This window comes from Phodopus roborovskii, unplaced genomic scaffold (genome assembly GCF_943737965.1).
Source record: "Phodopus roborovskii unplaced genomic scaffold, PHOROB, whole genome shotgun sequence".
NCBI classification, from domain to species: Eukaryota; Metazoa; Chordata; class Mammalia; order Rodentia; family Cricetidae; genus Phodopus; species Phodopus roborovskii.
In genome coordinates, this window is record NW_026125059.1 from 8,361,916 (window position 1) to 8,376,178 (window position 14,263).

Consider the following 14,263-nt stretch of genomic DNA (forward strand, 5'->3'; position numbering starts at 1 on the left):
ACAATGTAACTGCCAGGTGTTGAAACGCAATCTGAAGCAGGTGCTAGGCATCAGACCAAACATTTTCTTAGCTTTAAAGCCAATACAAAAGCATGTGAGCAGGGAGACTCTGCCGTCCACATTCAGATGGACCCACACTGAGCAAATGCCAGGGCAAGATTCAGTCCCACACGGTTTGTGCCTAGCACAGTCTGGGAACCCAGAGGGGCTCCTGTGGGTGAAACTACTCACAGCTCTTGGCAAAGAAAACACCCACAGGCACTACTCAGTCTCTGAGATGACAAGTGACAAGTGGTAGAGGCACCTTTACCATCCTTTTCCCACAAACCATTGTGTTTTGTGGGTGACTGAGGGCGGTATTGCGAGCAGTAACCAGGTACTGTAGCAGAAGCCAGCAGAATCCCCAGCTCTCCCACTGAGATCTCCCCAGCCCCTCTCTTTCTGAGCAAAACAAGAGACAACTCACCTAGGAAATGATGCCCCCACCCTTGATGGAACAGCCAGTCGCTGTTCCATTGTCCAAGGGGGGGCGGGCTATTCCGAGAAGAGCATGAGACTATGGCGCTATGTGTGCCCAAAGAGAAAGCCACTTAGCTACTTCCTTTCCTCTCCACTACCCCTGCCCCATCCTCCTGCCTTTCCTTACTAAACCATTGCATCCAACCTCCATACCCAGTCCTACCACCAGACCTAAAGATGCCATGCTCTACGGAGACCCATATAAACAGGACATGTTTGCATGCTTCCTTGCATGTGCCAGGTAAGAGCTCTGTCACTGGCCTGGATCTCCAGGCCAACACATGGTTCTTTGATAGAGGATGTCCTTCTGTATATGTATATGTTTCTCTTATCGGTTGATGAATAAAACATTGTTGGCCAATAGCCAGCCAATAGAGGGAGGAAGATAGGCGGGACTAGGAGAAGAGGAGAATTCTGGCAAAGGTATGTTGAGAGGTACAGCAAAAAGACCAGAAACAGGTCTGGACATTCTCCGGTAAGCCAATACCACATGGGAATACCTATATTTATAGAAATGGGTTAATAAATTAAGACAGGGCTAGCCAATAAGAAGCCCCTAGTCGTAGGCCAACAGTTTTATAGTTAATATAAGTCTTTGTGTGTTTATTTGGGACTGAAATGGCAGGACCTGGCAGGACAAGAAACCGCAAGCAACAGTTCTTACACCCCAGAAATCTGTGCTCATTGGCCAATGAGTTCTGCTACCCAGACATACAAAGGTAAGCGCTCTCACGGGATGGATGGTGGACACTCTTTCCATCCTTCTCCTATCACAGGGCCTCCATGCATCCAGGCCCAAGTTAAGCATCATCCCGCCATTTAATGTTGAGGATAAACTTATTCAGTAAGCATTTCAATTAACTACCATTTTTTCTCTCAAAAACAAACAAATTAACCCCAAAGTTAATTGATATAAGGTTGCACAGCTGTTGAGCACAGAGACAGAGTTTATGGTGGACTGAATGAGAAACCTTTACACACATACACATATATGCTCATGTACAGGGTACACATATCCCCAGTTGGTGGTGCTCTTTGGGAGGTTGTAGATCCCTTGGGGGGTGGGCATGGGAGAAGTATGTCACTGGCACTAGGATCTGGCTCTAAAAGTTCATAGATTTACAACAGGTCCTGTTCTCTTTCTCTCTGCTTCCTGCATGTGGATGAAAGTGTGGGTCATCCAGTCCCCTACTGCAACCACAATTCTATTGTCATTCCTAACATCATGCTCTCACCCTCTGGAACCATAAGCACAAACAAGCTGTCTTAAATTGCTCTTGGTCCTGGTGTGTTACCACAGCAACAGAAAGTACCTAGGGTAGGGTCAGAGCCCACTCACCTGAGAGTTGCTCTTATACCTCTGCCCACTCCTTGAGTTTGAAAGTCAGCCAACTGTGCCTCTTGTAGCTATCAGGCTTTTCTGAGTTATACTGAAGCATAGCCACACCCATTTTCACTGAAGGTATATAATTGTTTGGTTCATAAGGTCAGGACTGAGTCATTGGCATGGAGCCTCGAGGCCTGGCAAGCCAAAACTCTTTACTATGTGTCCCTGTGTAGAAAAATAGATTTGTTCCCTGTGCTCTGGAGCTGTAGTAGGAGGCAGCCCATATCCTGTACAAGGAAATTTTTATTCTTCTATATCCCTAGAGAAAAATAAGCATTTTTTTTCTCCAAGAGAAGATTCTCTACCCAGCTGTGGGTTACAATAGAGACTGGTTACTGGGTCCCCCTAGCAGAAGGTACAGTGTGATTGTCCTGTCAGGTTCTCATGTGCACTGTGGCCATGCTGGCTGCTAGCCTGTGTGCCTATTGCTGTTTCATCCACACATACTTTAAACACAATTCTATGGCCACAGAAAAAACTTAGTGTGTAAAATATTTGCCATCCAGAAATCCTCAGAACCCACATGAAGGTGAATGGAGGAAATAAAACTCCACCAAACTGTTTTCCGACCTTCTCAAGAGCATCATGGTACATGTGCACACGCACACACACACACACACACACACACACAGGGTCTCATACACACAAACAAATCTGATAATAATAAATTAAGATACAATTCTATGGATGGATGTTTTGCCTATATGTATGTCTATGCATCATGTGTGTACCAGGGGCCTGAAAAGATAAGAAGATGGAGCGACAGATGGTTGTCAGCTGCCATGTGGGTGCTGGGAATGATCCTGGGTCCTCTGGAAAAACAACCAGTGCTCTCAACCACTGAGCCATATCTCAACCTCCAATTAAGAATTTTTAAAATTAACTTCATTTGTTTATTTGTATGTGTGTGCACATGCATGCATGTGTGTATGTGTGTGCTTGTGTGCATGCATGTGTGCAAGTGTGTGCATGTGTGTGCAGTGTTGTGGTGTGTGTGCACGCATGCACATGTGTGCATGTGTGTGTGCACATGCATGCATGTGTGTATGTGTGTGGTGTGTATATGTGTGTGCATGTGTGCATGCATGTGTGTATGTGTGTGCGTGTGTGTGTGTGTCTATGCACACTCATGTCACAGAGCACATGTGGAGGTCAGAAGACCTGGTAGAACTCTCTCTTCCATGTGAATTCAGGAGATCAAATTCAAGCTATTGGGTTTGGCAGCAAGCAACTTTCACCACTAGTACATCTTGTCATCCCCTAAAACTGTTAAAAATTAAATTTTCTATTTATTAGCTCTGTGTTGTGGGGGAGGGGTGCACTTGCGGGATTAGAGAACAACTTCTCTAATCTGATAGGGGTCAGTTCTATCCTTCTGCTGTGTGGTTTCTAAAGAAGAAACTCGGGCAGCCAAGCTTGGTGGCAGAAGTCCTCACGCCGAGCCTCTCAGAAGCCCTCAGCTTTGTTTCTTGAAGGAATCCTGTGATTTTCTTTGTTGGTTATTCTGTGAGAGCCATGGTAAGGAAGTTCACTCTTGAGACTTCTGTCTGGAATCCCCACTGTTTGTGAACAGCTGGCACACACAAACACACCCCACCCTCTCCCTGGCAAGTTCCTCTCTTCCCTTTATTTCCTGCATTTCAGGGCCCAGAGATGGAGATCCCCTCCTCACAGTGCTTTCTGCCACAGCTTTCAGGCTCCAAGCTCTTGTCATCCTTTCCCATAAGCTAATCATTCTTCATGGTGTTTTGTTGCCAGTTCTTTGAACTGTTTCCAGCCTCCCCATATTATTAGGATGTTTACAGGACCTGCACCCTGGGACTGCTGGAGAGGAAGTACATACTGTGCATGTAGGAGCCTATGTTGGTTAATTTTTGTCAACTTGGCAAGAACTAGAATGGCCTTGGAGCTTCCATTAAGGAATTGCCTCCATTGGACTAACCTGTGGGCATGTCGGTGGAACATTTTCTTGACTGATGGTTGATGTGGACCATGCCAACCCTGGGCAGGTGGTCCTGGGATGTATAAGAAAGAAAATTTAGCAAGCCATGAGGAGAAGCTGGTAAGCAGCAGCCCTGCGAGCTTCCTTCTGCTGCTGCTGCTCGAGTTCCTGCCCTGACTTCTTTGATGATGGCCTGCGATGGGGATGTGTAAGTCAAATAAGCCCTTTCCTCCCATAGTTGTTTTGGGGCACTATTTGATGACAGCAGCAGAGAGCCCTAACTAGGACAGGTCCAATGAACTATGGACCTGAGCCCAAGTCATCTGCCTCTTCAAAGAAAACAAAGAGGATGAACAGAAAGACGGCTCAGCAGTTAGGAGCACACACTTCTCTCGCAGAGGATCAGAGTTCGATGCTCAGCATGCAGTGTCATCAAGTGCCCACAGCTCCAGCCCCAGGGGCACCTGACACTCTTGGCTTTCACGGGCACCTGCTCACAGACACACACACACACACACAGAGAGAGAGAGAGAGAGAGAGAGAGAGAGAGAGAGAGAGAGAGAGAGAGAGCTTTGAAAATACAATAAGTATTTTTCAAGACCCAGAACTTATTAGATGAGTCATTCATAGCCTGAACTAGCAATGTTTGCTGTTAAACTTTGTTCTTTTAGTTTGTTTAATAGAAACTAACCCTGAACAAAGAGAATGGGAAATAGGCATCATACATATTAAGACTTTCTTAACATTTGCATATTTTGACTCTTGATAGCTTCTAAAATAAACTCCAAGCCTTAGACCCCATCCACCATAAGGACACAAGAGCGCACAGTATCGTATTATTGTAATAATCAGTTCTCCCCTAAGAATGACAGAGACAGTCATTGTGAGGATTGTACATATATCTTAAAACCTCCATATACATAAAAATGATACGTTTGGAGAATTTCTAATAATGTAAAACAGCCATGGAACCTTGACAGGCAAGAAGCACATACTGAGAAACTTCACATTTGTGACGACAATGTCCTGTTTCTCATAAAGAACATATCTTGTACAAATGCAAAGCAAGTGGTTAATATTTGTGGTTTTGTCTGTGGCTGTGTCCAGAACCTGGGCTAGGATCTCCTAATTGTGGCGCTAACAGACATTTGAGGGAGGATACTTCTCCAGCACGAAACTGTCTTGTGTGCTTGCTCTAAGCCCAGATGGCAGTAGCAGCTGGCACCGGTGTGACAAGAAAACTGTTTCCAGATACCACCAAATGTCTCCTGGGGAACAAAATTGGCCCTGGTTGGAAACCAGGGGCCGAGAACCTCCGATAAGCACTCGGTGATCGCGCTGGATAATTCTGCGAACGGCAGGAGAGTCGCAAGGGAGAACTCCGGTTCTGTCTTTCGTTCTTTTACTTTCACTATTTCTCTTCACTGATTCAGGTTCTCCACCTTGAGCATCCAAAAGCCCCGCCCACCCGCCCACCCGCAGTCCCCCAGGTGCGGCTCTAAACCCCCAACATTCGCTTGGCAGCAACATCTGGAGTTCAAACACAACCCTTCCCGACCTTTGTTTTAAACAAAATCCATCTAAAAATCAAGGGAGGGATGGTTAGTCTTTTAAAAACGCCTCTGCCACATAGGTCTTGGGTGGTTGCTTGTACAGTTAGGGTGCTGTGAGATTGAACAGCCCACCGGCTCTTTTTTCTGTCTCTGCCTGTGACAAGAAGCAATTTAAGTAACAGAAGGAAGTGATTCGGGCTTATAGTTTGAAGGGATAAAATCCATCATGGGAGGGGAAGCCAAGGCAGCAGGCTGCTCCAGGGTGGCAGGCCTGTGCACCTGGGACCGCCTCGAGGCACATCTTGGTGGGGCAGGAAGCAGAGGGCATGTGGGAAGCAGGCCCACTCTCGGTGACACACATCCTCCACCTCCTAAAGGCTCCGCACCCTCCCAAAACAGCGACCCCAGCTGGACACCAAGTGTTCAAACACAGGGGCCTGTGTGAGAGACCCCCCCCCCCCCTTCCAAATTCAAAACACAGAAACCCCTCTATGAGTGAGGAATCTTACAAACAACACGGTGTTCTTGTTTTACAAATGAGGAAACAAACTCCCAGGGTGTTGGAATCTGTGGGTGCTGGAGGCTCTCCAGTCCTCGCTCACAGCTCGATGTTCCTGTTTTAGCCGCTCTGAACTACACTCATTGCTGGCTCAACCACCGCGCTGGTGGTGGGATGAGTAAATGGGTGAGCATCTTCCTGGCTTCAGGTCTGTTTCTTAGAAGGCCCAGGTCTCCTGCCGTCTGTTTTAGACAGGAAATGAAGGCAGGGCAAGGCAGGGATTAGACAAGAACAGAGGCAGGCTCATAAAAGTGCCCCTAGAGTTGAAACTGTCAGCAGATGACACCAGCAGATTTGTCATCTGTGTGGTGTCTTTGTCCAGCGTGAGGACACAGGCTGCTGTCGGATCCCTTAGGTTGTAATCTGGATCCCCCATTCTGTGGTTATGCATCAATTTGAAATGATCTCACTGCAGGATCTCACTGTGTAGTCCAGGCTGGTCTTAGACTTGAAATCCTTCCATCACAGCCTCCCCAAAGCTGGGATTAAAGATCCATCACACCACACCAGGCTTTCTTTGTTAGTTCCAAAGTATTCTCAAGTCTATTTGCCCATTTTAAAAACAGAGTTGCACCAGGCATGGTGGTACACAACTATAACCCTAGCATTTGGGAGATGGAGGCAAGAGGATTGGCAACTCTGAAGCCCACCTGGGCTTTCATGGCAAGCTTGAGGCTAGCTTGGTCTACCTAAGACCCTATCTCAAAATATTAAATAAATAAATATATTCTTGAAGTGAATTGTCTTCTTATTCTAATTTGTAATTCTTTGTATATTTAGATTCAAGTTATAACACAGACATGTGGCAAAATTATTTCTTCCAGCTTTTGTCTCATCTACTAATTTTGTGAATATTATTTTTGATGAACAGAAATGTAGCTTTTTAATGTTTTATAGACAGGTATAGCGGCACATACTCAGAAGGCTGAAACAGTAGGTCAGGAGTTTCAGGCCAGCCAGGATTCCACAGCATAAATAATGAAGGAATAAATAATACTATGAAGTACATCATAACTGATATTCTTGGCTATCCCAAACTTGTGATGACAGTGTTCCATCTTCTCTTCTAGAAAATTCTAGCTGGAATTTTTATGTTCAGTTCTCTGGTCCCTCTCCAGTCTTAACTGAGACTAGAATTAGCATGAGAAGATGGACAGACAGATGCACTGGGCACTGAGGAGTTCCCTGCCAGGGCCTGTGGAGTGGCAGGGTAACTGTCCTAGAGGTCAGGGTCTAGTGTGGCACTCGGCATCCTTTCCTACAAAAGCTCATTGTGAACAGTGTAGGTCTGATGGGCCATATGGTCGCTGTTGCAATTGCTCCCCTTTGCCTTCCCATCCAGAAACAGCCACCGGCCATGCACACATGAGGAGGGATGGCAGAGCTCCACAATGACTACTCACGAACAATGGGTTTGAATTCTCTCTCTCTCTCTCAGTTCAGGGAATATTTTTCTGATATGTTTTTGAAGCCATTAAAAAAACGTAACAACAATTTTTAGTTTTGTGGACCAGCAAAAACAAGCAGCAGCTGGATTGGCCCAGAAGCCTCAGGCCATCGTTGGCCAACTCCTGAGAGCTATAGTCAACAAACATAAGGACAAGCGGTGAGCACAGCAGGGAAGTAAAGAGCTGTGTTCTGTGGGGAAGAGAGCAGTAGACTGTGGTGATCAGCCAAGAATGGAATCAAAAGGAATCAGAACCAACCTCACATCCATTAGGATGGCTGTTAGCAAAAAAGAAGAGGAAAAGGAAAAAAAAAAAAAAAAAAAAAAAAAAAAAAAAAAAAAAAACAGAAAACGCGTGTTTGAGGTGACTGGAAAGCAGAAGCATTGGTGTGTCGCTCCTGGGAACGGGAAAGGAGCAGCCGCTGTGCCAACAGTAGAAGGATGGACAAGGGACACAGTATGATCCTGGAAATCACTTCTAGGCATGCTCCCTCAAGTGCTGAGGGACAGGGACTCAAATACACAGACACTGGGCCGGTGAGATGGCTCAGTGGATAAATACCACCAAGCAGGATAACCTGTGTCCATGTTAACGCCCACGAGACTATGAGCTCAGCTTTCTGTGTACCCATTTCACAAATGAGGAAACTGAGGCACAAGTGTCCCATATCTTACCCAGAGTCACTCAGACAGTAAATGACAGGATTACAATCCAAGTATTCTAGGGCCTGCGGGTGTGTGGCTCGGCCACAGGGGACTTGCTGGGCGTGCCTGAGGCCCTAGATTCCATCTCCAAACATTCCAAAAAACAACCAAACAAACAATAGTAGCCTGACTCATGGGTGGCCCTGCCTGTAGATAAGATAATTCCAGGCTTGTAGCCCAGCCCTAGTTTCCATCCCCAGCTAGTAAACCTGGGGAGGTAGTACACACCTGTGTTCTCTCAATGCTCAGGTGGGCTCAGGTGGAGGAAACAGGAGGATCAAAGTTCGAGACTGTCCTCAGCTATGCAAGGAGCCTCTCTCTCATCACTCACCCTTCAGCCCATCACTTTAAAAAGCAGGGATTCTCAGCCCTGGCCAATGGCTAGAATCGTTAGAGGAGTGTTTGAAGTCTTCTTAGTCAGGCAACATTAATGAAACCAGCCTCAGCTTTGGGGAAAGCTACCATGTGCTTCCAATGTACGTTCCAGCCACTATGGCTGGAGCCTCTACTTGGAAAATGACGGGAATAGGTCATGTGCCCTGGAGATGGGGTCAGGGGAAGCATCACAGAGTCTGTTCGTTTTATTAGTCATGTGCTTTTACCCAAATACATGTCTTTTTCCAGTGTAAGAAAATGACATGTGTCCAAATAGTGATGACTGGTTGGACAAGTGTGCCCCAGGTGTGACTGAGCTAAATGCCATCAGCCAATCTTGTTTTTTTTTGGGGGGGGGGCGTCAAGACAGGGCTTCTCTGTGTGTAGCTTTGGAGGCTATCCTGGCATTCACTTCGTAGACCATGCTGGCCTCAAACTCACATAGTTCTGCCTGCCCCTGTCTCCCAAGTGCTGGAATTAAAGGCATGCGCCACCACCACCACCAGGCACCATTAGCCTGTTTTTAACAGAGGAGACACCAGCTGCCTGCAGGGGACCAGCTCCTTCCCTAACCTATGGGCAGTGCAAGGCTACTCAGCTCCTGTAGCTGCTGAAGGCTCAGCACCCCTCCCCCCACCCCAGGAGCATGCTCGACAGGATGGCCCTCAAAGGAAAGGGACTTGTACACTTTGTTGATTTTGTTCCATTTCCTGAGGGGAAGGGCCCCTGGAGCACATGACAGTGGTCGAATCTTTTGGAATTTTCCTCTAATTCTGAAGACCCAAGTGTTGTGGAATAGCCATGTTGTGCACTGTAAATATGTATTACTCTCATTGGTTAATAGCGAGCTGGCTGACCGAAGGTTAGGCAGGATTTTCAGGGCAGAGAGAATGCTGGGAAAAAGAGAGTCACCATGAGTCTCGGGAGTACACACATGAGGCAAAGAAGCCTTGGGGAGGCACATAGGTTAATAGAAATGGGTTAATTTAAGTTATAAGAGCTAGATAGAAAACCAAGCTTAAGCTATTCACCTAGCATTTATAATTAAGTCTCTCTGTGGTTATCTGAGGAGGGGCTGGCAGGACGGAAGAGTCTACCCACTCCCAACACCATGTTTATTTACTCATCGTGCCGACTTAGAAAACTGTGGGCTCACAAAACTGCCCATCAAATAATGGGACAGAGATAAAATCCGTACCGTGCTGGAGATGGGTGGGGGTGGGGTGGGACTCCCCTGCAGACACCTGAGGCTGGAGATCCCAGTCTGAATGGTGATTCGCTCCACAGAGTATTAGGTAAAGGAAGGCCGTCCTGAGGGGCAAGTATCCACGCTTGGATCACACTGAGTTTTGCCGTTATTTATCCCTTTTCACCGTGAAGAACCCGAAGCTCAGAGAGGCACAGTGACCTTGAACTTACTACTGCCACAGCTGAATCTCACCTTGAGCGTCCTTCTCCAGGGCACTAGCAAATGGACAGGCAGGACGTAATACAGGCGAACAGTCCATGTTTCACGGTGACCCAAAGACCACGAGCCACCAATGACAGGAAGCCTAACAATTCACTGGCGTGTATGAAGAGCTCCCATTGGTCAGGGCTTTGGGACTTTGAAGGGCATTGACTCAGCACATCAATGGCGTGGCGATCTCTGAAAGGTTGCCCTGCACACAGCTAACGGGGAAGGGTGGAGGTTTGTGTGTCAGTCACTGGAACTCTGGATCCATGCTCGAATCAGGCCAGTCACTGAGGACGCCATCATGATTACCACTGAACCTCACTTTTTTCTGTCTACTGGACTTTTCGCCAACAGTTCTTTGATAAAATTTCCCACTTTTCAGAACCAGGAGTTTGGATGGCGTGTCTCGGGTGATGGAAAACTTGCGAATCTCAAACAGTGAAAAGTAATAGATGTACATACAGTCAAAGGACACACAGTCAGCGCAGGGCCAGCGCTTCCCCTGCTTGTCCCCAGACCCCACAGGTGCAGGCTAGAGACAGGGAAAAGTGTCCCCCACACTCTCGTGTCTCCTGCCCCAACCTCCAAAGTCCTGGCCTGACTCTGCCCCTCACTCACAGCATGCTGGGAAAGGAGGAGCAGTCTGGTCCGTAAATGGACACACTGATGTCTGCACCTTACAGGCTGGGAAGGAGAAGCCAGGCTCTGTTGTTGGCCGGTGCACCGGCCTGGTTTTCTAGGAACCACCCTGTACAAGCTGCTGGGCCACCCTCTTCCCATTACTGAGATTACTGAGATTCATCATGTGATTCCAGGCATGCTGGGACCCATTGCAATGGGAAGCTCCTCTTAGTTTGTGCGACTCAGGCTGGCCTTGAATTTACTATGCACCCTAGGGTAGCATTGAATTCTGAATTGTCCAAATCTACCTCTCCAGTGTCACCATGTAGAGAGCACAAGAAACCTTGAGTGAGTGTGGTCCTGAGTGAATGTGTATGTACTGTTGTCATGGGAACCACCATGTTAGGGACCCTATAGCCTTAGACTCGGAGAGATGACAAGTCCTTCCTCAGGTCTCCGTGTGAGTGTTGGTCCACCATATCTTTCTGCCCCAGGATGTTTATGGTTTATAATCTGTTCCCCTATAACCTTTGCTCCATGGAGTTTGGATGACCCTGTCCCCTTGATCCAGCTATATATACCATAAACCCTGCCTTCCTGTTTATCTAGATATAACAACCCTGCCTGCCTCCCTTTTCGGCTGTATAAAATAACCCCCACCCCCCCACACACTTCATCTCTATATAAACTATATTCTGGTGCTGGAGTTTTATGTGTGTTCACATGTCCATCTGTCTGTATTTTCTTCATTCCCTCATACCCCCAGTCAGGTCCATTCCCAGATCTATATTAGACATGCCATTGCCATAAGCAGTTTATGCGGGCTCTAATATAAGCCAGGCTTTGTGCATGGTGGAAAACACTCTACAACCCGAGCGTGTTGCTAGCCTGGTTTTTGTTGTTATCATTTATTATTTTTCACTTGTGTGAATGTGTGTGCACCTGTGTGACTTTATGTGCACCAAATGAATGTAGGGCCCGATGAAGGCCAAAGGGAGGTCAGATTGCTTTGAACTGGAGTTATAGCTACTTGGCATCTACCTGATGTGGTGCTGGGAACCAAACCCAGGTCCTCTGCAAGAGCAATAAATGCTCTTAACCATCGAGCCTCCTCTCCAGCCCATGTCATTGAACTTAACTGATGTATAATAATTACTCATAGAGTAAGATGTGCTATGGGTACATGTGCACAACATATTGTTATCAGATTGGGGCAGTTAGCGTGTGTGTGTGTGTGTGTGTGTGTGTGTGTGTGTGTGTGTGTGTGTGTCCAGAGCATCAGCATTCCTTCTGTTGAGGCGGTCCAAAATCCTTTCTTCTGGCTGTTTTGAAATATATTACAAATCACTGTGACTCACCCTTGGGTATTCCGGAATCTTAGACTTACTCCTGCCTAGTTAGAGCTCCACACCCAACAGCAGTGGCTCTCTATTCCCCAGTGTTCCCCTCTCCAGCAGCTGCTGACCACTGTTCTCCAAGACTACAAGATCAATTTTCCAAGTTCCCACATGTGAGTCAGACCTTGTGGATCTGTATGCCTGGCTAATTTCTCTGGAACCTTCCTGCCCCTCTCCCCCATGAATGTGTGAGTGCTTTAGCTCTAGTCTCTTCCCCTCTCTCTCTTCCTATTTTTCTGTTTATTTTTTTCTTTCTTTGTCTTCCCTTCTCAGTCTGTGAATCAATATCAGCGCATTGCACTCTTTCAGCAAGAGTTTAAGTAGATAGATGATAGATAGACAGATGGATAGATGATAGATTGATAGACAAACAGATAGATGATAGACAGAAAGACAGACAGACAGACAGATAGCACAGATCACTTTGCAGGAGAAAACACCAGCTTTGCATCTGCATACTTCCTGTCTTGGAATGTTGGGCTTGGAGTCCTCGGACAACAGCTGCAGAAACCGAAATTAAAGGTTGACCTTTGACTCCAGGGTCAAGGAGGCCTGATGGCTCCATGCTTAAAGCCCACATGCCTGGGTATAAAACCCATCTGCCCTTGTCGAAATCACTAACTGATGCAGAATATATTGAGTCCCGGCCTCTGTCCTCCTGAAAGGACCCACCACCCAGAACTGGCATGAAAATAAAGGTGGGGATGGTAAAGCCTGGCTCTCACGTCACTCCTGACTCTTCCAGAATCTTCTGAGAAGTGTCCAGGAATGTGGATTGCAGAAATGGTGATGCTGAGCTGGGTGATTCTGAGGAAGACCTTCTCCCAGGAGGATGTTTACTTGAAAGATGTTTAACCAGCTGTTTTCCAGGAAATCGTCCACTTAGCCCACCATGAGCCCTAAATTTTATTGGCTCACCAACATCAAGGACTACAAAGAGAGAAAAATAACAATGATGACAAAGTTGTTCCACAGGCTACATAAACTCTGCGGTTCACAAGATTCATTCAGGATCCCGAACTGGAAGCATTTCCCATCTCAAAATCATCGTCAACATTCTCTCAGCACTAAAAATATGAAATTAAATAATAGTGACTGACAGAAAACAGATATAGTTAGTGGGGGGGGGTGATCACGAAGCCCCGCCTCTCCTGGAGAAATTATAGGCCGGTAATGGTTGGTAAGGGGAGGGACTCATGAAGCCCCGCCCCTCCCTGAGGAGCTATCAGCGTTAATAGTTGTCCGGGAAGCAGAGACATTTTCTTCAGTGATATGGCCCACGCTCCCGTAAGCAACCCTAGTGTATTAGTTTCATCTTATTGCTGTGACAAAACACCACGGCCAAGGCAAGCTACGGAAGAAATGGTTTATCTGCGGCTCACAGAGCCGGAGAGTTAGAGTACGTGATGGCCGTGTAAAGGTGACAGGGACAGCTGAGAGCTCACAAATGATCTGTAAACAGAAAGCAATTCACTCTGGATGGTGGGAGGCTTTTTAAGCCTGGAAGCCCACCCCTAATGACACACCTCCTCCAAATAGGCCACACCTCCCAATTTCCCCCAAACAGTTCCACCAACTTGGAGCCAGATATTCAGAGGTAGCAGCCTGTGGACGCCGTTCGCATTCAAACCCCCATACCTAATGAATACAAAAGAGACATGAAATCAGAAAAGAGTCCGAGGCCCTGGGAAGAGAACAAGAGAGGTGAATAGAGTCGAAATAGTTTGTGTACGTATATGAAATGCCATAACGAAACTCAAGCCTGATGAATACATGCTAATAAAGACATCTTTTAAACCTATCAAGTTTCCCGAGGATCCTGGAAAGCCGCTTAGAGGCTCAGAACCTGTGTGTTTCTAGCTCTATGACCTGATCCGGAGTACCCCCCCCCCAGCAAGATGCCCCCTCAGTTCTTCCAAGTGGAGCTACCTCTCACTGTGGCTGGGAAACCTCCCCATTATACCCGGCTGCTCTAGGAAGCATGCTCTCTCCCTGCCCATCCCCGCCCATCCTCTCTAGATTCCCTCCACACCCTCCAGAATTACTTCTGTTGTAAGTCATTCCTCTTGCCACACAAGCTCTGTGCTTCCCCCGGTCCCCAGTAGCTGGAACCCAGCCGCCAGTCCAAATGAACAGAACCAGCTGTGGGTAAGGAAGGTGCTGCCAGGCCTTCAGGACAAAAGGCTCTCTCTTCCTACCTCTCGCCTCACAAGTGCCCACCTAAGGCCTTTTCCCTTTTAGCTCTACACACAGGCTTTCTATAACAACTGATAGCCTGCATCTCCCACACCCTGGTGGAGGT